Raw genomic sequence first — 22,465 nt, forward strand, 5'->3', positions numbered from 1 at the left:
TAACTGACATGAGCTGTTTTGGTTACTTTTCTCAGGCTGCTGGTGACAGACAGCCTCTCCTTGGTTGAAGCTAAGGTGTGGCTCGAATAGTTTACTTATTATGGTGACATTATTTGTACTGCTCAGGTCAAATCAATCCAATGTCACTTCTTTTAGCTTTTTGTGTTCTAAGTTTTAATGTTGACAGTGGTTTGGCCACAACTTACGGCTGGGCTAAAGCAATAAAACAAGAAGCATATTTGTCATTGAAAGAGGAAATGTTAATTTATCACACATCCATAACCTTACATATGATTAAGGTGATCAGAGTTCATAACAAATATTGGTAAGTTTGAATTTTCCTTTTCTTAAAAGTTTCAAAAGCTCTGTTTTGTGCTCAGATGCTCACTCATCCCGGTTTTTACAGCATAGTACAAAGACGGGACACAAAAACATACCATACTGTTTCCAATATGGTAGGCTTCAACACTACTTAGATCTATCCTATTATACAATGTTAACACATTTTGGTACTTATTTTGTCTGAATCTTTAAAAAGCCTTTTCAAAATACCTTTATTTCAAAAATTAAAACGCAAACAGCTTTTTTCTTTTTAACAATCACGTGACGCTCATTATGCTGTGGGCTTTCCGGTGCAGGGGTGCAGCTCTGCGGGCTTGTTTCTCCAAAAACGAAACTTGAAACTGATCGAGGATACCGTGTGCAGCATAGCAGGAAACGACACATAACATATCGGGCTTGAAACACAGGCGGCACTTTTCTTTGTATGCCTGCAGGGACTGTTTTCCGTCGGTATTTCTCCAAGGTAAGATAACTGCCTTGCCATATCTTATAGATCTAATAGTTTTTTTTTGTCTCACTTGTAGGTTGAAATCACGGCTTCTTATAAAAGTTTTTAGTGATTCTTATTGTAAGAGTTAGCCTACGTGTTTGAGTCACAGATTAGAAGCACATGAAAAATATTTGCTTTATTAGGTGTTGTCTCAGACACTTTACAGTTAACAGCAGCTGTCGAGAAAAACGGTGACAGAATGTTTTTTTCACATGACTCCTGAAAAATGCCTTATTACAAACACAAGCGCTGTTTCTCAACATTAATCAAACGAAATAAATGAATAACGCTACACCATTCATTCAAAGTGTAAGAAATGTGGCAGCTATATTGAAACGCTTGCTGGCCCTTATTTGGACAGTTATAACAAAATTACCTTTAATTTTACTTTTCACCATAAAAAGTGCATTTGTACAGTTAGCAGTCAAATCTGAAACCGCTTCTGAGTTTCCCCCAAAATCAGGTTTATACCCCCGCCACCCACTACTTTTTTCTTTATATGCTGGGCGTAATACTTCTATAATCAACCTTGTCCTTGAGTGATTTAGATTTAAGTGTGCCTCTGGAAATACATTGCCTCGACATGCCTGACATGTGATTTCAAAGGGGCCGGGCTATATAGTGATGGGATTTCCGGATCTTTTTAGAGAATCGGCTCTTTCGGTTCGACTCACTAAAAAGAGCCGGATTTTTCGGCTCCGAACCGGCTCTTCAGGTTGTTTTGTTGCTTTAATTTATTTATTATTAACAATAATATAAAATTATGCACAAAAGGAATTACTAACGTAAAAAAACAGTGGTTTTATTTACATATGTTTATATATAAATATATGCGGTGGCCCCTAGAGACAAAACACGTACAAACTCCAAAACATATTTCTAGCATGAACTGAACTTCCAAAGCAGAGCTACTAGATCACTTAAATTACACAATTGAAAGCATGTGTGTATTGTTTGTGTATTTATACACAGGTACTCATGTATATTCAAATAATTTTTTTAAAAAAAAGTTAATTTACCTGTTACTACCACACACCAAATCCGGTCATTGGTACTTGCTGGATTGTGTAGCCACTAGGTAACAAAAGCTTAACACTGCGCCCAGCATCCTGGAGCACTTCTGTTGTCTTTTGTACGTGTTTTGAGTTTGTACGTGTTTTTACGTGCTTCGGAGTTTCTATGTGCTTTGTCTCTAGGCGCCACCGTAAATATACTTTTATTTATTCACTCCACATAAAATGTAATAAATAAATCATATAATACAAAAATCAACTATTCACATGTCAAATTTTAACTATTTAAATTTTCAGCCTTTTCCTTTTACAAAATTAAAGTGAAACAACACAAAACACTGCAAACCACAACACAATTAAATATAAATTAAAATATGAAAACAAAAAGAACATGCATATTCTCTGTCATATAGGCCCGCATGAATAAACTTTCTGAATCCTTTATCATCTGCAACTGAAAAATAGTTGTGGATGATTACTATCCGGTTGTTCAGTGATGACGCGACGAATCCTACTTCCGGGTCTAAAGTAGTCTGCGTTTAATATGGCTTTTATGTTGTTAACATGTTTAATGCTATGTATTTTCTTCTATTTGATCTCAAAAAGCTCCTAAAACAGTCAGTGATCCCTGTTGACCTCCCTCGGCTTTTATTACCGCTAATCATTTATTTAAGCTCAGTTTTTAAAACCTTAGGATGTAACTACAGCCCAGCCCATGCAGCAGTATATGAATGACTAACTTTGTATTGTAGATGAATTATCTCAGTTGTTCTCCTGGCTGAAGTTTGGTCCTTTTACAGCATCCTGCCATGCGATTACATTTGTTTCTGACCACCGAGAAAACTCACGTTAACTTTTATCGAGTGGAAAAAAAGTTAGCTTGTTTATATTATGCTAACATAGCTATGTCGCTAGCGGTCACGTAGCACATCATTATATACCAGCTAGCCAAACTTCAGTAACCCTACAAACGTCACTGCTGTTTAGTTTTCTGTCTTCATTTATGCTGGAAGTGATAAGAAAGCTGTATGTTTTAATTTGTTTCCAAAACCCCGCAGTCAGGACATGCTATATTGTATTTAGATAGAAGCTAGCGAGCTAACTCCCTGCTAACTTCTAACTCCGTTAAATGTCATAAATTCCGTTTTCATGGATGCCTGGATGTTAAACTCAATTGTTACACCTGGTAGAGCAGAACGCTGATCATTTTATTAAAGATGAAAGACTTTAGACAGTTTTTCAACTCTCAGTAATGCCACAGTGATCGTTTGATATATGGACCTGCAGCAGAGTTTAGACCCAGACACGGCTAGTGACGTCAGACTGAACAACCGGATACCTTTCTAATGTGACGTTGTTGTCCCTGGCTCTCTTTCTCTTTCTCTCTCTCTCCCTCTGGCTCTGTTCCTGTGCTACTGAGTGTAACTACCGCCCCTCCCCCCTCTGCCCAGCGTAAAGCACAAGGCTCACATGCAGAGTGAAGTGAAAAAAGTGCGAGAGAGGCTGAGAGAAAGAGAAAAAAAAAAAAAAAAAAAAAAAAAAAAAAAATCACGTGACGGCTCGCGATAAGGAGCCGGCTTGCGTCATTCACGTCAAAGAGCCGGCTCTAAGAGCCATTTCGTTCGCGAACGACCCATCACTAGGGCTATAGAAGGGGGTCCAATTACAATAGCGAAGATTGGACTTTAAAGTGATTTCTAGCATTTGTTACACTACTGTCAGTAAAATATATAACAAAAGAAGTGCCATGCCTGAGGTGATATCTAAAAGTATCAGCTAAACATCCAGGAAGCAAATCTCCTTTTCCACCACATCGCACAGGTGCTCTGTGGATTGAGGTCTCTGGATTGAGCTCTCGTGACTGGAAGCCATTTGTGTACAATGAACTCACTGTCATGTTCAAGAAACCAATTCAATTCAATTTTATTAAATTTTATTTATATAGTGCCAAATCACAACAACAGTCGCCTCAAGGCGCTTTATATTTCACAGTAGATTGTACAATAATACATACAGACAAAAACCCAGCAATCATATGACCCCCTATGAGCAAGCACTTTTGTGACAGTGGGAAGGAAAAACTCCCTTTTAACAGGAAGAAACCTCCAGCAGAACCAGGCTCAGGGAGGGGCGGCCATCTGCTGCGACCGGTTGGGACGAGGGAAGGAAAACAGGATGAAGGACATGCTGTCGATTTTTGGGATTATTTGAGCTTTGTGATAGTACGAGCCCACTGGACTGTTGTGATTTCATATAAACTTTCTTTTGTAACCAGAAGAGGTTTGGTTAAAACAGTGATTCTGGGACAATATACGTTTTAGTTTTGTTTTAAACGCTCTTGCATCAAAAATATTTGCTTTAATAATGCTACATTTACCAAATGGCAAAATCAAAATGTGCCCAAAGACTTGGTATTAAATCCAGTTCTTTTGGATTCTTTACGGCTAAAAAAGACACAAGGCTCAAAGTGGTCTTTTAGTCAAAAAAAAATATCTTTTCATACCCGGGATATGGAGACCTGAATACAAAACACACAACCCCAGGTCTGAAGCACAAACAGAAGCCTAGGTATTTATATACTTGCTCTCTACGTCACACCACTATAAGTTTCGATCAAAGACTCTGCTTAGTTTCACTTTCTGGCTGCAAAAGCATGCAGTTTCCCGTCAGTACTTTTTGGCACAGACTGTACTCAGAGTTAGGCCTCTCTTATATTAAAACAATATAATCAGCAAATACACATTCAGATTATATATTCAAACCCCAACATTGGCTATTTTTTTTTTTTTTTTGGCATTAAAATCTTATAAAATAGTGTTCACAGTGAGGGATGAACTGTGAGACAGCAAGTGTTACAGCCGCTCGGCAGAACGGATTTACATCATTTTGTTATTAAGAGCAAAGCAATAACTACAAAATCAGACTGGGCAAGGAACTTGTGGTGGTTGATCTTCAATTGGTGAAGTTCGGGGCTACAAGAAACTTTCTTTAATGAGCAGCTGTCTAATTAGGCAAAGCCTGCACCCCACTTCCACCGGGCGCACCTTGATCTTCCAGCCTCTGTCCTCTGCCTCAGCTGCCAAGTTGGCATACCGCAGTTTCTTATGCTCAAACGTAAGAAGCTGCTAGTTTTATTACAGACATGGCAGGACCCCCCAAAATCCCGAAAAGTTGTGTCTTATCAGTCCACAAAATATTTTTCCAAAAGTCTCTGGGATCATCAAGATATTTTTAAACAAATGTGGTTTTCTCCTTGGAGCTCTCCCATTGCCATTTTTACAAATTCTTTCTTATTGTTGAATTGTTGAGTTGTCAGCTTTTTCCTTAGATTGTGGCATGATATGTTGCTTTTTGAGATCTTTTAACCTACTTCACTTGAAATTATTTAGGACTTCATGTCATTGTGTGATTTATTTGCAGATAAAAGGTGATAAGTAAAACGCAGTGCTAATAATGTGACAAAAGGAGGAAGAAAATCATGGGTAAGTAAATTTTGTTTCTATGAGATGCCTTTTTTTTTTTGCATTTATGGAACTTTCAAGTATCTGTAGCCTACTTGCAATTTAATGTTTTCTTCTCCAATTCCAAAGTGTTAAGCATTCCATCTTAATCCGGTCGTTAAGTGATGACGTGACGAATCCTACTTCCGGGCCTAAAGTAGTCTGCGTTTAATATGGCTTTTGTGTTGTTAACATGTTTAATGCTTTGTATTTTCTTCTATTTAATCTCAAAAAGCTCCTAAAACAGTCAGTGATCACTGTTGACCTCCCTCGGCTTTTATTACTGCTAATCATTTATTTAAGCTCAGTTTTTAAAACCTTAGGATGTAACTACAGCCCAGCTCATGCAGCAGTATATGAATGACTAACCTCGTATTGTGGATGGATTATCTCAGTTGTTCTACTGGCTGAAGTTTGGTCCTTTTACAGCATCCTGCCATGCGATTACATTTGTTCCTGACCACCGATAACACTCACGTTAACTTTTATCGAGTGGAAAAAAAGTTAGCTTGTTTATATTATGCTAACATAACTGTGTCGCTAGCGGTCACGTAGCACATAATTATATACCAGCTAGCCAAACTTCAGTAACCCTACAAACGTCACTGCTGTTTAGTTTTCTGTCTTCATTTATGTTGGAAGTGATAACAGAGCTGTACGTTTTAATTTGTTTCCAAAACCCCGCAGTCAGGACATGCTATATTGTATTTAGATAGAAGATAGAGAGCTAACTTCCTGCTAACTTCTAACTCCGTTAAATGTCATAAATTCCGTTTTCATGGATGCCTGGATGTTAAACTCAATTGTTACACCTGGTAGAGCAGAACGCTGATCATTTTATTAAAGATGAAAGACTTTAGACAGTTTTTCAACTCTCAGTAATGCCATAGTGATCGTTTGATATATGGACCTGCAGCGGAGTTTAGGCCCAGACACGGCTAGTGACGTCAGACTTAACGACCGGATAGACTTTATCAACAGAACAAAAAAAGATATGTACACACAGATAAAAAAAAAAAACCCAATAAGTCATATTTAGTAGTTAAACTTTCACAGGTTTCGTAGGTGAACCATCAGTAGCATCCTTTAGTATATTTTTTGATTATACAGACCATAATGCTACTGTTTTGGTTTATCCTTGCTGTTCTTTTCCCTGTTATCTCCTTGCTGCAGGCTGCTGTTTGCAGGTGTATGTATAACTTGTACATGTCTTTCTTGTGTAAATGTAAATTTGTCTGTGATTGTGTAAATACTTATGCTATTGTGTGCTTCACACATGGAGAAAAGACAAACTGCCTTTCATTGTTCTTGTAACAGTGACAATAAAAGCTATTCTATTCTATTGTTTTGACCAAAAAAAAAAAAAAAAAAAAAAAAAAAAAAAAGCTTCAATAAGTTTAAAATTAAGAAGCAAACTATTATATTGTCAGTATTTTGCTTAAAGATGGAATTTCTGTCAATTGTCACACACCTCATATTTTTTTAACTAATTTTATTAATGCATAATCAAATACATGCTTTTTTGTGCTCTCACAGCTAAAATACCTCAACAGTTACCAAGTGCTTCTGGGTGGACTGAATCTGAAGTAAGCACCTGGCTAAGATCAATTCGAATAAAGGAACATTACATAGAAAAACTCTATGAAGAAGAAGTAGATGGACAAATCCTACTTGCACTGGATGAGGACTTTCTAAAAACAAAAATCTGCATGAAGTCAGGGCCTGCTCATTTGATTATTCAGAAAAGAGATGAGCTTATCAACTCCCAGCAAAAATGTCAAGAAAAGAAAAAAAACTACTGGTTCCAAAAGAACTGAGTTTGAGGAAAAGAAAAGTAAGAAATCAGTTCAGTGTCTTCAAACAGTAAGTGATGGTTCTCCAGCACAAACTACACTGAGCGATCAGGAGAAAGAAACTGCTCAGGAACAATGTGTGTTGATTTCAAAGGAAGACTGCCAACCACGGCCATTCGATCAAGAAGGGACTAATTTCTTATAAAACACAGCATCCTGCAGCCTGAATCAGGTGCTTTTAATCTGATATCGCCATGCCACGAATTTAAGTCTTTTGCTGTAGCTGCTACATTGGATCGCACAAGACTCCAAGCTAAGTTTGCCAAAGAGGTTCTTAAATTTGCAGCTGGTTGTATGAATATCAGATCAAATGGCACAATACACTTTGGTGTGATGGACAGCAAGGAGGATGGAGGATATGTGCACGGTGAGATAACTGGTATCCCTGTAACAGACAAGGATATTTATGTCGATGCTTTGGACTACATTGAAAAGAGTTTCTCCTCTGACACAGAACACATACGCCAGTGTGTGCGACCGCCAAGGTTCATTGAGGTTATGGATCGACAAAGTACAGAAAAGCGATATGTGGTAGAGGTTGACATTGTGCCATTAATAAGTATTGTCAAGAACAAAGTGTATGCAGTCCGTCTGCCAAATTTCAAAGAATCGGCAAACAAAGTAGAGTATGAGAAAGAGATGATTTTGCGAAGAGTGGGTTCAAAAACTGAGCCAGTGAGTGACAAGAACCTAAGTGACTTTTACCAAAGAGTCAAAGATCGCGATGCTCAAAGAGAAGAAGCAGAAAAAAATCATTTCCTTATTGCTCCAGAAATGTGTCAAGACCTTGGAAGGAAACTCACCATGCTGATGACCAGTGGTAAGAAATTCATTGAAAAGGAAAAATGGTTCATACTCGTAACAAACAAATTCAAACCTGATGACCTTTGTAACATTGACTGGCTGATTAACATGAATATTTTCTGCGTGTTCGACTTTGACCCAGACTCAAAGATATCAGGTCTTTGCAGTAGATACCTTAACGACCGTGTTGCAAATATGCATTCTCTCCAGAGCTACAAGGTGTCCGCTGGCACAAACATCAAAGAATTAACAAGTAAGATGGTTTTGTTCGATCAAGTTAGTTGGATCTTTTGCTATGGCCGTACTGACTTCAAAGGAAATGAAGCTCCATGTGATGAAATGACTTGGATCAAGACAAAAATAATTCAACTTAAAAAAATCTGTGTCTTTGATCTGTAATCAGATTTTGTCAAAAGGTACATTCCAGGTCATATTCCTATTAACGTCACCAGTTGAGAAACCACTCTTGTACACCTTCTATGAGTTTTTCACAGACATGGAAGGTCATGAAGACATCATCTGCATCTGTGAATCAGAGGAAAACTTCCAGAAATGGCAAAGCTTTGCAGAGGATCCATGTGGGAAAGAAGCTGTAAACAATTCCAGTGTTGTTGGGATGAAAATGAGCCACATTAATGCAACTCTGCAACATATACAACCTGTGAAAACGCATGCCAGTAAACACTTGCCAGTCTTTGTGGGAGGAACATGTGTTCTTAAAACACAAGTAGAGGAACAGATGTACTCACTGGAGATTCTAACGGTCAATCATTGTGATGAAACATGCAAAGAATTCATCAATGAGGAAAAAGAAAACACGGAAGGCCAGTTCTACCATGGTGGGAGAGTGACTTGGTTGCATTTCTGGCTTGCTGAGAACAAATATGCTGGAGAGGTCATTGAAAGAGATGCTTATCACGATACTTCCAAACTTCTCAACAATGCCTTGAAATATAATGCAGACCAGACTCCAGTGAATATCATAAACATCTACCATCACCCAGGAAGTGGTGGAAGCACTGTGGCAAGACAAGTGCTGTGGAACAACAGAAAAAGTCTAAGGTGTGCGGTTGTGAAGCCCTCATATCCAGTTTCTGTTGTTGCACAACATGCAGTTGAACTAAGAGAATATGAAGAAAAGGATCCACAGAGATGTCTTCCTGTGCTGCTCCTCACTGAAGACTCAGACAAAGAATATCTAGATGATCTCAGGAATGAACTAGAGGGTGCCATAAACGAAAGACAAATCCAGTATGGTACTCTATGTTTCATTTTGTTGAGCTGCAGACGCTCCCATGATCCAGAGAAAAAATGCAAGGAGTCTCCTTTACAGAATGTGTCTGTCACTCATAAACTGTCTGATCAAGAGAAGAGAAAGTTTTCTGAAAAACAAAAGGCACTTAACAAAAAATATGACTTTAACTTCATTCTGACATTTGTTCTAATGAGCAAAGGATTCAGTGAAAATTATGTTCAAAAGTTTGTGAAACATCTGCTCCAAGACATTAACCGTCACTCTGTTGAATGTCGTCTCATTCGTTATGTAGCATTGCTGAACACATATGTTCAAAACTCTTTCATCTCTCAGTCTCACTGTGAAGCTTTGCTTGCCTTAAAGTTTGTCTCAGAGAGGTTTCGTCGACATGAGTTTGAGAGATCCCTCAGTGATCAGGCTAAGCTAGTCTTCTTGCACCTTCGAGATGACAAGACGCACATTGAATCAATCAGAATCATCCACCCACTTGTTGCAAAAGAAATTCTTCAACAACTTCTGGAACCCCAACAAACTCAAAGCAGTTTGGCGATGGATTTGCTCCACGAGGATGTGCTCTTTGAGCATAGTTTAGAAACAGATGAGTATCTCACATTTTTGAGACTGCTTTTTATTCGAAGATCCAGAATAACTGAAGAAGACAAATACTTTTTGAGTTTGTTCTCTCCTTTCATTGAGCATGTGCGTGGAACTGAAGAAAGCCCAAATAAAGCGATCGAGTTGCTCAAGGAAGCATCCGAGCGTTTCCATAATGATCCATTCTTTGCACAGCAACTTGCTCGTCTTCATTATACTTATGAAAAATTTGAAGAGGCCAAAAACTGGGCAGAGACAGCAGTGAAACAGCTGCCTGACAACTCCTATATACTCGACACAAAGGGGCAAGTATATAAGAAATGGTTCCAAGCAAAATGTAAAGCAATTGAAAATGTACCAAAGACGGCGCAAAACACAACAGATGCTGTGGAAACTGCACTGAGAGCACTTGAGTGTTTTCAAGAATGTCAGAGAGCAGCTGATGCTGAGATGCAACATGTCAACACTTCAGGGTTTTATGCTGAAGTTGAGGTTGGGCTGGGCCTTCTCAAACTGATCTTTTCATTGCAAGTATTTGCAAACAGATCCAATGGTCATTCAGAGTGTATGAAGTACCTAACATCAGATTACATCCCAGTGGAAGTTAAAGATGCTTGGGAACCATTTCATGACCATTTGAAAAAACTGTGCCAGACAATGGAAGACACTTTGGAAAGGATCTCAGAGGACCTGAGTTATTTCCAGACAGACATTGATGCAGATGAAGAAGAGACGCCTGAAGGCCCTGAGGGGAAGATACGTCATCCATTGAAATGGTTGGCAATAAAATCCTCTGAGTATGGCAAGTACTTCAGTGAAGCTTTTTCTGCTGCAGTCCTACAGCATCGGAAATCAATCCCAGCCAACCTCACTCCTTTCCAAAAACGAATGATGATCTATCATCTTGGTGGTGGCAACATAACATCCATTCTCTATAAGATAACTGATCAGAAGAACGCAGTAAAACTTCTAGAGCTCATCCTTTCTCTCTACCCCAGTAATCCATTAAAAGCTAAATTTGATCAAATGGATATTGTTAATTACATAGCGGCCCATATTTCTCTGAACTGTCTGTCACCACAAAATCAAAAAGTAGCTCCTCTGAAAGTTCTACAAGCACTTCGTCACCAGTTTCCATATGATAAAATGAAATGTTTGCCAAATGCCCTGTTCTTGCTTACATTGCTATTCTGGCCAGAGGATGACGACACAGAGCATGAGAGAGAAAAAAAAAAATATCAAATTGTGCAAACAGCTGTTGAGCACCTGGAAAAAGGCCACAGGACCAAGATGAAAGACATTCCTCCATGGAAGAGAAGGATTTACACTCATTTTTTTCTAGGCAATGGGAGTGGGCTGGACAAGTTCGTCCACAAGAATAAGTTTGAAAAAAATCAGAGCGTTGTCTTCAATCACAAAGTTGTCTGAAAAACGCATGAAGTGGTTTAGTGGTGAGGCATTCAAGACTCCAGAGATTGCCGCAATGCTAAAACATGTATCTGGGTGGACTAAAGATGGATTGGTGTATCTTGAAGGTCCCAAGGAAAAAAAGTTCAATATCAGGCCTGTTAATGCACCTTCAGTGCCTCAAAGTAATGAAAACATCACCTTCTACCTGGGGTTCAATTTCAGAGGCCCTGTTGCTTACAACATAGTTGTGACAAAATAGTCAACAACCGCTGCCTGTCAGTGTCAATCCAAGTTACTTTTACTTTTTAGTATTATGGATGTTAAAAAACTATGGATGGTTTTTAAAAAACACACGAGCCTCAGTTTGTGAAAAAAAGAATAAAGCTAAACAGTTGTAGCATGTAATGATTATGTATGCAATTTTAGTGTCACTCAAAAAACATTGCTCAAGTGTCATAAAAATAATTAACCACTGTTTTGTTTAGTTGTAAATGTATTTAATCTGGCCAAGCTATTTATCCAACTACTTTGTATTGTGATTATGTGGGTGTCACATTTTGTTATGCTTCATTAGTCTCATTTTAGGTTGTACTTCTATTAGTGTATATTTGCATTGTTAGTCTATTAATCTCAACTACACTTTGGGGCCAACTTTTTCTTATGGTATGTGCTATTAGAAGGACGGCATAAATTACTCTGAATCTAAAAATTATTAGGAATAACAATGTAAATATAATTATTGTCATGGCTGGATATATCCTCTCCGGCTAATATGCCTGTGTGTTTGTTACTTGTCTGTATTCCTTGTGTTCTCTTGACCAACTGTACTTGGATTTTATGAGCTGGTTCATATTCAGTGTTGATGCACTACACCGAAAAACAAAATCTACCAGCTACGCTAAAAGTGAAGCATGTATTGCTTGACTACAGTGTGAGCCTTCTTTCAGTTTTAATGCAGCTTTCCATTGATGTTCCATGACAGGAAAGTTGTTTCCAAGTATGAGCCCTTTATGTGTACTTTTCTAGTATATTATTGTGTATTTTCCAGGATAAATAAGGAAGCAGTATAATTAAATGTGAACTATTTAATTTTCTTGCCTATTTGCTTTTTAAATAGATTGGGAACTGATGTAAAAAAGTTTTTTGCAGTCAGAAGAATGACACTGTTGCATAGATGTTAACTTTACTTACAACACGATTCTTTAGGTAAAAGTGCAAAACAGTAATTTAATGTGCATCTTTTTTTTCTTTGAAGATTTTGCATTTTATTCATATACATGACTAAGTAAACATAAGTGTCCTTAAAATATGTATAAAATAAATGAATAAATAAGGTTAATGACATTTCTGGTGTTGTTTCTTTGTCAAATTGAAATCTCCAGTTCTGCTCAAACTAAAAGAATGGTGACATATGCTTTTTATAGGCAAATGTTTTCAGCTGGGGAAAGGTCTGAGGCTTGTACTGCAAAGCAGGATTTGGTCATATCCAAGTAACTTTAGGTTTAACTCAGGGTTTTCTGTACTGCAAAAGTAGTTCACTTCTTACTAGGGTATATTGCCATGGTAACTTATGATGTGAACTGATTAGAGATCAACAACAAAACTCACTGCTTATCGGCCAATGTGTTCTCCAGAAAATAGTGTCACCATTCTTTGAAAATCCCTTAATTGGATTGCTGTGTGCAGGAACTAGGAATGTGTAAATTCTTTCTTTCCTTGATCATCTGTAACATCAATGGAACTTTATTCCTTGATTTTTTTTCCTCCCTGTTGACTGCAAACAATTTTACCGTAATTTTATGGTTCCCTAATTATTAATGATCCTAAAACAGGACAGCTACAATGTACTTGCTGACTTATCAGCAAGTACAGTAAAACATGAGCATAAGCCTAAAATAAACATTAATTAAAATTTCAAATTATGCAACAGACTTTTAGCTAGTCTTAGCATTTGATAGCACAGCTAGATGCCATTTTCGTTTGGATCAATGACTGTAGAAAACATGGACGGTGCAACAGCACCTCCTCCCATTGTGCAAAAATGAAACCAAAATATCCCGCTTTTGGAGGCTGCCATCTTGCATTTTTGGAGCTAGAGTCTGCGCAGTAGTGACTTGAGGTCACACTCCCGCCCACACACCCGCTGGACATGACCGCAAACACTCCCCCTTACACTTTTTACTTAACCCGGCTGCTCCATTTTTTTGTTGATGGGTTTACCATGACTGACAACTCGTTAAAGGTAAATACAACCACGTCACTGTTATGAAAAAGACACACAGCTTATCTTATAGTTCTACACCATCTAAAAATCACTTTGTTAATTCGTTTGCTAGATTAGCCGCTAGCATACGCAATGTGTTGGGGGCTTGTTGCTAGCTAGTTAGCAATGCTACACACTTGTTACTCTAATCCGGTTGTTCAGTCTGACGTCACTAGCCGTGTCTGGGTCTAAACTCCGCTGCAGGTCCATATATCAAACGATCACTATGGGATTACTGAGAGTTGAAAAACTGTCTAAAGTCTTTCATCTTTAATAAAATGATCAGCGTTCTGCTCTACCAGGTGTAACAATTGAGTTTAACATCCAGGCATCCATGAAAACGGAATTTATGACATTTAACGGAGTTAGAAGTTAGCAGGGAGTTAGCTCTCTATCTTCTATCTAAATACAATATAGCATGTCCTGACTGCGGGGTTTTGGAAACAAATTAAAACGTACAGCTCTGCTATTACTTCCAGCATAAATGAAGACAGAAAACTAAACAGCAGTGACGTTTGTAGGGTTACTGAAGTTTGGCTAGCTGGTATATAATTATGTGCTACGTGACTGCTAGCGACATAGCTATGTTAGCATAATATAAACAAGCTAACTTTTTTCCCACTCGATAAAAGTTAATGTGAGTGTTCTCGGTGGTCAGGAACAAATGTAATCGCATGGCAGGATGCTGTAAAAGGACCAAACTTCAGCCAGGAGAACAACTGAGATAATCCATCCACAATACGAGGTTAGTCATTCATATACTGCTGCATGGGCTGGGCTGTAGTTACATCGTAAGGTTTTAAAAACTGAGCTTAAATAAATGATTAGCGGTAATAAAAGCCGAGGGAGGTCAACAGTGGTCACTGACTGTTTTAGGAGCTTTTTGAGATCAAATAGAAGAAAATACATAACATTAAACATGTTAACAACACAAAAGCTATATTAAACGCAGACTACTTTAGACCCAGAAGTAGGATTCGTCGCGTCATCACTGAACAACCGGATAGAGTGTGTTATTGAAGGATTCCTTGAAAGAGAAAATGACCTTTTAAGAAGTTGACTCTATTTCCTTCTAATTCTACCATACCATCTTTATTTATAAAGCACTTTAACATAAAACCAGAGCTCAAAGTGCTGTACATGCAGATAGCATAAGCAAAGTAAAAATAAAATAAGATAAAAATAAATAACTAAAATAAAACAAAACATGTTAAAACAAATTGAGCCCCTTAAACAGTGCCAAAGGCTTCAGCGAATAAGTATACTTTAAGAAGACGTGGCCTGTCTAACGTGCAAGGGCAGATCATTCCACAACTTTGGAGCAGCCAGATTTAAAAAAAAAAAAAAAAACAATAAGAGAATTTTTAAAATGACCTTTAAATGTATATGTAGCTAATGGAGTGAAATTAAAATGGGGATAATGTGCTCAGACTTTGTTCCAGTTAAAAGATGTGCTGAAACATTTTGGACAATTTTCTCTATTTTACTTTGTTTATGCTATTTGTATATTAGGGGTGCAACGATACACAAAATTCACGGTTCGGTTCGATACTTTGGTGTCACGGTTCGATATTTTTTCGATACAAAAAAAAAATGTTCATGCCTTTTTAATTTGTCATTTATTAAAATTATAAATATATATTTTAACTCAAAAGTACAGTTTTTAAATTTAACCCTAACCCTTGTGTGTGTTTTTTATTTTGACAGCGAATGTGCACCTGCGGACCACTTATGTGCAGCCCTGGTTATATAGCTCGTCATATTGCAGCCACAGAAATTCTTTTGTCCATGAAACCATACAGCTGCACTTTCTTTTTGCCTTATAGTCTGATTTGTCATAACTTCTCCGTTTTGTGGTAAGCTTTTCTTTGGCTGTCACTTCTTCACCCTGACCTGTCTTATTTGGCTCAGCAGAACTAAAATCTGTCTGTGAAGGTTCTCAGTCATCCAGGTCATTGTAGTCAAATATATATCCTGCTGCTTTTACACACGCACTCACATAAGCTCAGCGATTCTCTGCGCGATCAACCTCTCACATGTTTAAGCTGCGGGAGATTTCACTTGTCATGTTTGCATAGTAAGCTAACAATTAATAAGACGATGTCAGAGGAATTGGTGCACAAATTATCATCACTCACAGATCAGTGCTGTCGCTCTCTATACACAGTTCACGCGATTGCAAAGTGAAAGCAAAAAACAAGCGCAAATTCAAACGCGATTGCAATATGTCACATATTGACAGTGGCTCACCGATGCCAATGACATAATTACCCAGCTACATTTCTGAAAGAATGCAAAAGCATTGACATATATATTTTCCTTCCTACAATAGCCCGACGGGCAGGGCAGAGATAGATTTTGGTAAACCGACTGAAAAAAAAAAAAAAAAAAAAAAATCGCTAGCCCCGGGACTTCGGGCTAGCGATATTGCGAGCCCTGTATCTGATTGAGGAATCACTCATCTTTGTAAAAGAGAGTTTATTACAGAGAAATGTCTCTTTCCAAAATAAAAGCTATACTATCCACTTCTTCTGGGCTATATTCTCAGCAGCATATTAAACATATCAGGTCCCCATAAGGAGAATCATGTGCTAACAGCTGTCTAAATGACTCGGCTAAAGTTAGTAGCATGCTTGCTTGTTTTTTTTCTGCTTCCACTTGTCTTTGCACTAGGATGATGTCGGCGTAAATGTGCAGTCATATTCGTTGTGTTCCCACTAGTGCTTTCAGGTTAATCTCGTTGAAATGACCTTAACACCACAACATGGCAAATCTCCGTTAACGAGCTACCGCCGATCGCCCCGTGCATGGGGCTAGACGGCCAACACGTTAACGAGCTAACTGCGCTAACACACTAGTTCCCACCCATGTAATTGAGCATTGCATGGCACATCCAACATACTGTTTTACTTTAGTCCATGACTCGCTTACCTTCAGGGTCATACGTCACATGAAAACCAAAATAATTCCAAACGCCAGATCTGAATGAGGTCCATGTTACAAGGAGAGCTTAACTTCTGTCTCGCTAGCTTGCCCTGCGCTCTTCCTTCTGACGATGCTGTCTGTGTTGAGCGCTCAGTGAATCTGCGTTCGACTACTCCACCTAGGCTGCACTGTCGAGCCTAGGCGGAGTAGTCGAACGCAGATTCACTGAGCGCTCACAGACAGCATCGTCAGAAGGAAAGTTGATAAAATAAATTACAAATTTTGTATTGTTCGATACATATGCGTACCGAACCGAAAGCACTGTATCGAACGGTTCAATATCGATACGAATATCGTTGCACCCCTATTGTATATGTACTTTTTTTTAAAGTGCTTTATAAATAAAGGTGTTATGGTATTGTCAGCAACTGTCAGTTTACTTTCTTTTGTGCTTTATTGGCTATAGTTGAAAACTGACATCCAGATTGAGAAGCCTAACATTGACCTGAACATGAGAAAAGAACAAAGAAAAAAAAAGACAATATTTTTAAAAGTTCCAATATGATGCTTACTGTACTAATAGACGAAAAACAATAATTGTATAGTCTACGAGCATGCTAGACTTGTACAGCGACAATGGTATATATCAGGACATTGTTATAATGATCTTCAAAATATAAGTCAGTTTAACAGCTGAATTTGTGTACAGTGGGGCAAAAAAGTATTTATTCAGCCAACAATTGTGAAAGTTCTCCAATTTAAAAAAAATAAATAAAAATGAGGCCTGTCATAGGTATACCTCAACTATGAGAGACAAAATTAGGAAAAAACTAAACAGAATCACTTTGTCTGACTTTTAAAGAATTTATTTGCAAATTATGGTGGAAAATAAGTATTGGGTGACCTACAAATAAGCAAGATTTCTGGCTATCTCAGACCTGTAACAACTTCTGTAAGAGCCGCAACATGAAAAAAGACGAATACCAGAGTGTAGGTGAAACGAGGTTTTACCTTAAAATGGACTCAGGTTGGCTAAAATGGCTAGTACCACCAAGGCAAAGACTAGTGAGCTCCCGGGAAGCTTGCCTCAGGTATGCTTTTATCCACACCTGACTAGGTGTGGCCAATTAGCACCAGCTGAAAACATTGAGATGATTAGGGGCTGCAGAGGGACGTAACACCTCCCTCGAAGGGTTCCTCTAGGACCCTTAAATTTATTAAAAGCCCCTCTGAAGCCTTCAGGTCCTTGACCCACAAACCTGGAATAAAAGTTAAAGCTAACAGAAGCAGTGTTCACATTATAGTTGGCATCTCTAAGCATGGATGGGCATGAGGATTTGAAGTTGCCACACTGAACACAAAATGTAACATGTGACCAACACAAAGGAGCACAACAGTCAAACCCAAAATGATTACCTGATCTGCTACAACACAAAACCAAAAGTAGCAACAAATAATCACAACTAAGTGATCTGTTGTCTCCACCACAGTCACATACAAGTGGCCCTATACCACAACAAGTTACTTTGATCCAAAAAGTTCAGTAAATCAACCACAAAACTGAGAGTTATGGCCACACAATGATCACATCAAGGGTGGCTCAGCACCCCACAGTGTTATTGCCATCACCTGGCCAACAACACTCACAAGTGATTCAACAAAATAGCCATATTCCCCACAACACTAAAGGTCACAGCACAAAACACTCACCTCACAAGGATCTCATTAGCATCCATCAACACTGACATATGCACACACATGGTGTACACACAATGGCAACTTAAAAACAGCCTACCTGCCTCAACTACAGACCATAATCATGAATGGTCTCAAACCTCCTACCAAGTTTGGTGCCACTGATTTACTATGTGCAACTCCCAGCCTAAAACACTAAAAACAAAACCCTTACTTTTCCTACCCTAGTCTTCAGTGGTGTACCAGGCTCGAGGCAACTTTAAACGCGAACTCGAGAGCAGGCAGCAGACCAGAGATATAGTCTCCTACCAAACTCTGAAGCATACCCCCACCCAGGATAGCCACCAAACACAATAAACTAAAACAATAAAGCAAAACAACAAACAAGTGCTTCGATGGAAGGGCAGCACAGCCACCCAGCTGAAACACTTACTAAAGGGAGTTTGCTCAATTACAGTGACCACCATCACTCACCCACTTAAAAGCAAAACAAACTGACATTCAGTCTCCACTAAAATGTCCAAATATCCTGGACGAGCCCCCACTTATGTTACGACCTGGCTCAAAAGCCGCAACATAAAAAAAGGAGACGAATACCAGAGTATAGGTGAAACGAGGTTTTACCTTAAAATAGACTATCAGGTTGGCTAAAATGCTTGTACCACCAATGCAACGACTAGTGCACTCCCCAGGAAGCTTGCCTCAGGTATGCTTTTATCCACACCTGACTAGGTGTGGCCAATTAGCACCAGCTGAAAACATTGAGATGATTAGGGGCTGCAGAGGGACGTAACAGCTCCTCTGTCCACTCGTTACCTGTATTAATGGCACCTGTTTGAACTTGTTATCAGTATAAAAGACACCTGCCCACAACCTCAAACAGTCACACTCCAAACACCACTATGGCCAAGCCCAAATAGCTGTCAAAGGATACCAGAAACATAATTGTAGACTTGCACCAGGCTGGGAAGACTGAATCTGCAATAGGTAAACAGCTTGGTGTGAAGAAATCAACTGTGGGAGCAATTATTTATTAGAAAATGAAAGACATACAAGACCATTGATAATCTCCCTCAATCTGGGGCTCCACGCAAGATCTCACCCCGTGGGGTCAAAATGACCACAAGAACAGTGAGCAAGAATCTAGAATGTCATATGAAACCAAAATAGAAATTTTTGGTTAAAAACTCTACTTGTCGTGTTTGGAGAAGGGGGGGGCCCTAATGATTTGAGGCTGTTTTTCTGCAAAAGGGACCAGGACGACTGATCCGTGTAAAGGAAAGAATGAATGGGGCCATGTATTGTCAGATTTTGAGTCAAAACCTCCTTCCATCAGCAAGGGCATTGAAGATGAAACATGGCTGGATCTTTCAGCATGACAATGATCCCAAACACACCGCCCGGGTAAAGAAGGAGCGACTTCATAAAAAGCATTCCAAGGTTCTGGAGTGGCCTAGCCAGTCTCCAGATCTCAACCCCATAGAAAATCTTTGGAGGGAGTTGAAAGTCTGTGTTGCCCAGCAACAGCCACTAAACATCACTGCTCTAGAGGAGACCTGCATGGAGGAATGGGCCAAAATATCAGAAACGGTGTGTGAAAACCTTGTGAAGACTTACAGAAAATGTTTGACCTCTGTCATTGCCAACAAAGGGTATATAATAAAGTACTGAGATGAACTTTTGTTATTGGCCAAATACTATTTTCCATGATAATTTGCAAATTCTTTAAAAATCAGACAATGTGATTTTTCTGGATTTTTTTTCCATCTCATATTGTCTCTCATAGCTAAGTTATACCTATGATGAAAATTACAGGCCTCTCATCTTTTTAAGTGGGAAAACTTGCACAATTGGTGGCTGACTAAATACTTTTTTGCTCCACTGTATGTGTGCAATCACCTAGGTATATGGTTTACCAGGACAATTGTATACATCGGGACATTGTTATAATGAGCTTCAAAATACAAGTCAATTTAACACAGTGGTTTTCAAAGTGTGTGAGAGTTCTGACAAGTTGTGTGTAAGTTACCTGGCAAAAAAAGTCTTCCAAGACTATTGTTCAACATCAGAATCACTTTTACGGCAGAACAAAGAAATTCGCAGTTATGTTAATAATATGCGCATCCGCTGCATCGAGAAGGGTCTGGCTGCAGCCAAATGCTCTTGTGCTCTTGGCTGCAACCACTGAAAAGCTGCAGCCGCAATAAAGAAGTGTACTGAAAATTGCGAACATGTGGTTGGGTCTGTCGTGCATTGTTTAGTGGTTCCAAAACCCAGGATTGGGGCATGAGAGACCCGACCACATGTTTGCACTTTTCAGTACACTTCTTTATTGCAGCTGTTGACTTGCATACATGGCTGCAGCTTTTTGGCTACAGCCTTCACACATCAATGACAGGATCTAGTTCATTCTGTTTTAAGATGGCTCTGCAGTCAAAAACAGGCTCACTGCAGCCACTAAGAGTAATAGTATTAAACTCTCACTAAGTTGTATATTTTTCATCTCTGTTCACAAGTTTCTGGATTTTCTTTTCTTTTTCCTTTCTTTTTTTTTAAGACTAAGACTGCCAAACATGGGAAAAATAAAGTTCAATGTTCACATTCTGTTTAAATTGTTGCTTTTTTGAAAAGGTGGTGAAGACTAATGAAGCAGCCTAGTGACAAAGGTTACAAATAGTTGTTTGGTATGAGAGTTGTTTGGTTTTAAAACAAATTACTGAAGGATTTATTGTGAATGTGTTTATCTAAATAAAGTTGCAGCTAGGCATTTCTGTCATTGTTTTGTTTAGATGGGAAGTGAAAATATTTCTTCCTGCCATGTGGGGAACGAGAACCACTGGGTTAACAGCTGAATTTGTGTGTGCAGTAACGTAGGTATGGTTTACGGGCACAATGGTACATATCTGGTCATTCTCATGAGTTTCAGAGCATAAGTCTGCTGTCACATCTAGTTATGATGTGTGTTACACAAAAGGACCCGACACATATCGTTGCAAGCTGGTGAATGTTTAAGCGTTTTCTTGTAGCTTTTTGTTTGCGCAGCTTTCCTACTGCATTCTCCTGATCAGCGCACATTCAGGAGAGGCATGATTAGATGATAAAGATCACCTGGGGTGCCAGTCGGTTAAATCCAATAACACCCTGAACCCACTACTCCACCCCTCCCCTGCAGCCGGCTAACAAAATACATTCCACCACCTAGCCCCCCACCCCCGCACACAGTTCTTTTAGTGTGTGAGATATAAACGAGGTGCCCTGGTCAGTCAGGGCAATGGTTTTTCATAATTTCTGGTCAATCTCTTTATCTTTCCAGGTCACTGAATTGGGAAATGATAGCGAAGGTAGAGTAGGCCCCTGCTAGCTGTCCCCCAGCAGATTGTCCCAAGCAGCCAGGGAAACAAGAAGGCTGGGTGACGGTGAGGAGGAAGCATGGTCTTAACTCATTCACTGCCAGCCATTTTCAAATCAGGTAACTCCCCACTGCCATTGACGTCTATAGACGTCAATGGCAGTGAATGAGTTAAACAGAAGCCCCAGGTACACAACCAACCTGTTCATGTGTCTAACAGTTTTTCCCCAAATTGCTGTCTGTCTGAGTGGTGTCCAAAAAAAGACGATGTGGGCTTCATAGATAATTGGGAAACTTTCTGGAGGAAACCTGGTTTTGTTAGGAGAGACTGCATCCAATGCATGCAACAATTACTTCCTCCATACCATCAACATGTTTTTTATACCCCATTCCTACAAAACTGCTCAAAGAAGTCCTGCCATTAATTAATGCTTCAATCTTAAATATGATCAACCTATCTCTAATAATCGGCTACAATAAATATTGATCAAAATAGTCTAGAGTACAGCCTCTCCCTTTCTCATATTAAAAGGTGCGAAACATTGCATTGTAGCAGTTTGGCCAAAAATGAATCTGTTTTACCCCAAAAGGAATTGTTACGTGTCTGCATGTTTTCTTTCCCTCCTTTTGTTTGCCATTTCCTGAGGTACACAGATTGCAGGCTGGTGTCAATTCGGGGATCTCCAGCTAATTAGAGGAAGGAGGCTTTGATTGGACAAACCAGGAGTGCACACCTTGATAAGGAGACTCACCTGTGGCTGGGTGTGGCTCTCTTCCTTAGAATTGTTTGGCACATGTGTAAAGCGCCTTTGGTGTATTTCTTTTGTTTGAAGTTTGTGGTGGGAGTAAAGAGGACTAGCTAAGTCTGGGGACCCCATACACTTACTCACGTAGAGTCCTTTCTGTTAGAAACACTAGGTAAGTAGGTTGGTGCCACCCATGTAATTTTGAGCTTGTTTTGAGTTGAGGATT

The 22,465-nt window shown here is 39.0% G+C and overlaps 1 pseudogene across 1 annotated transcript; it reads left to right on the forward strand.

Annotated features, from left to right (window-relative positions):
• The first annotated feature begins 653 nt into the window (after positions 1-653).
• On the forward strand, positions 654-12,620 carry LOC308412118 (sterile alpha motif domain-containing protein 9-like; annotated as a pseudogene). Its single transcript, XR_013974702.1, has 3 exons — positions 654-805; positions 5,266-5,327; positions 6,882-12,620. The product of XR_013974702.1 is annotated as a sterile alpha motif domain-containing protein 9-like (transcript).
• The last annotated feature ends 9,845 nt before the right edge of the window (positions 12,621-22,465 follow it).

Source organism: Rhamphochromis sp. 'chilingali' (assembly GCF_963969265.1).
Source record: "Rhamphochromis sp. 'chilingali' genome assembly, chromosome: 15".
Lineage (NCBI taxonomy): Eukaryota > Metazoa > Chordata > Actinopteri > Cichliformes > Cichlidae > Rhamphochromis > Rhamphochromis sp. 'chilingali'.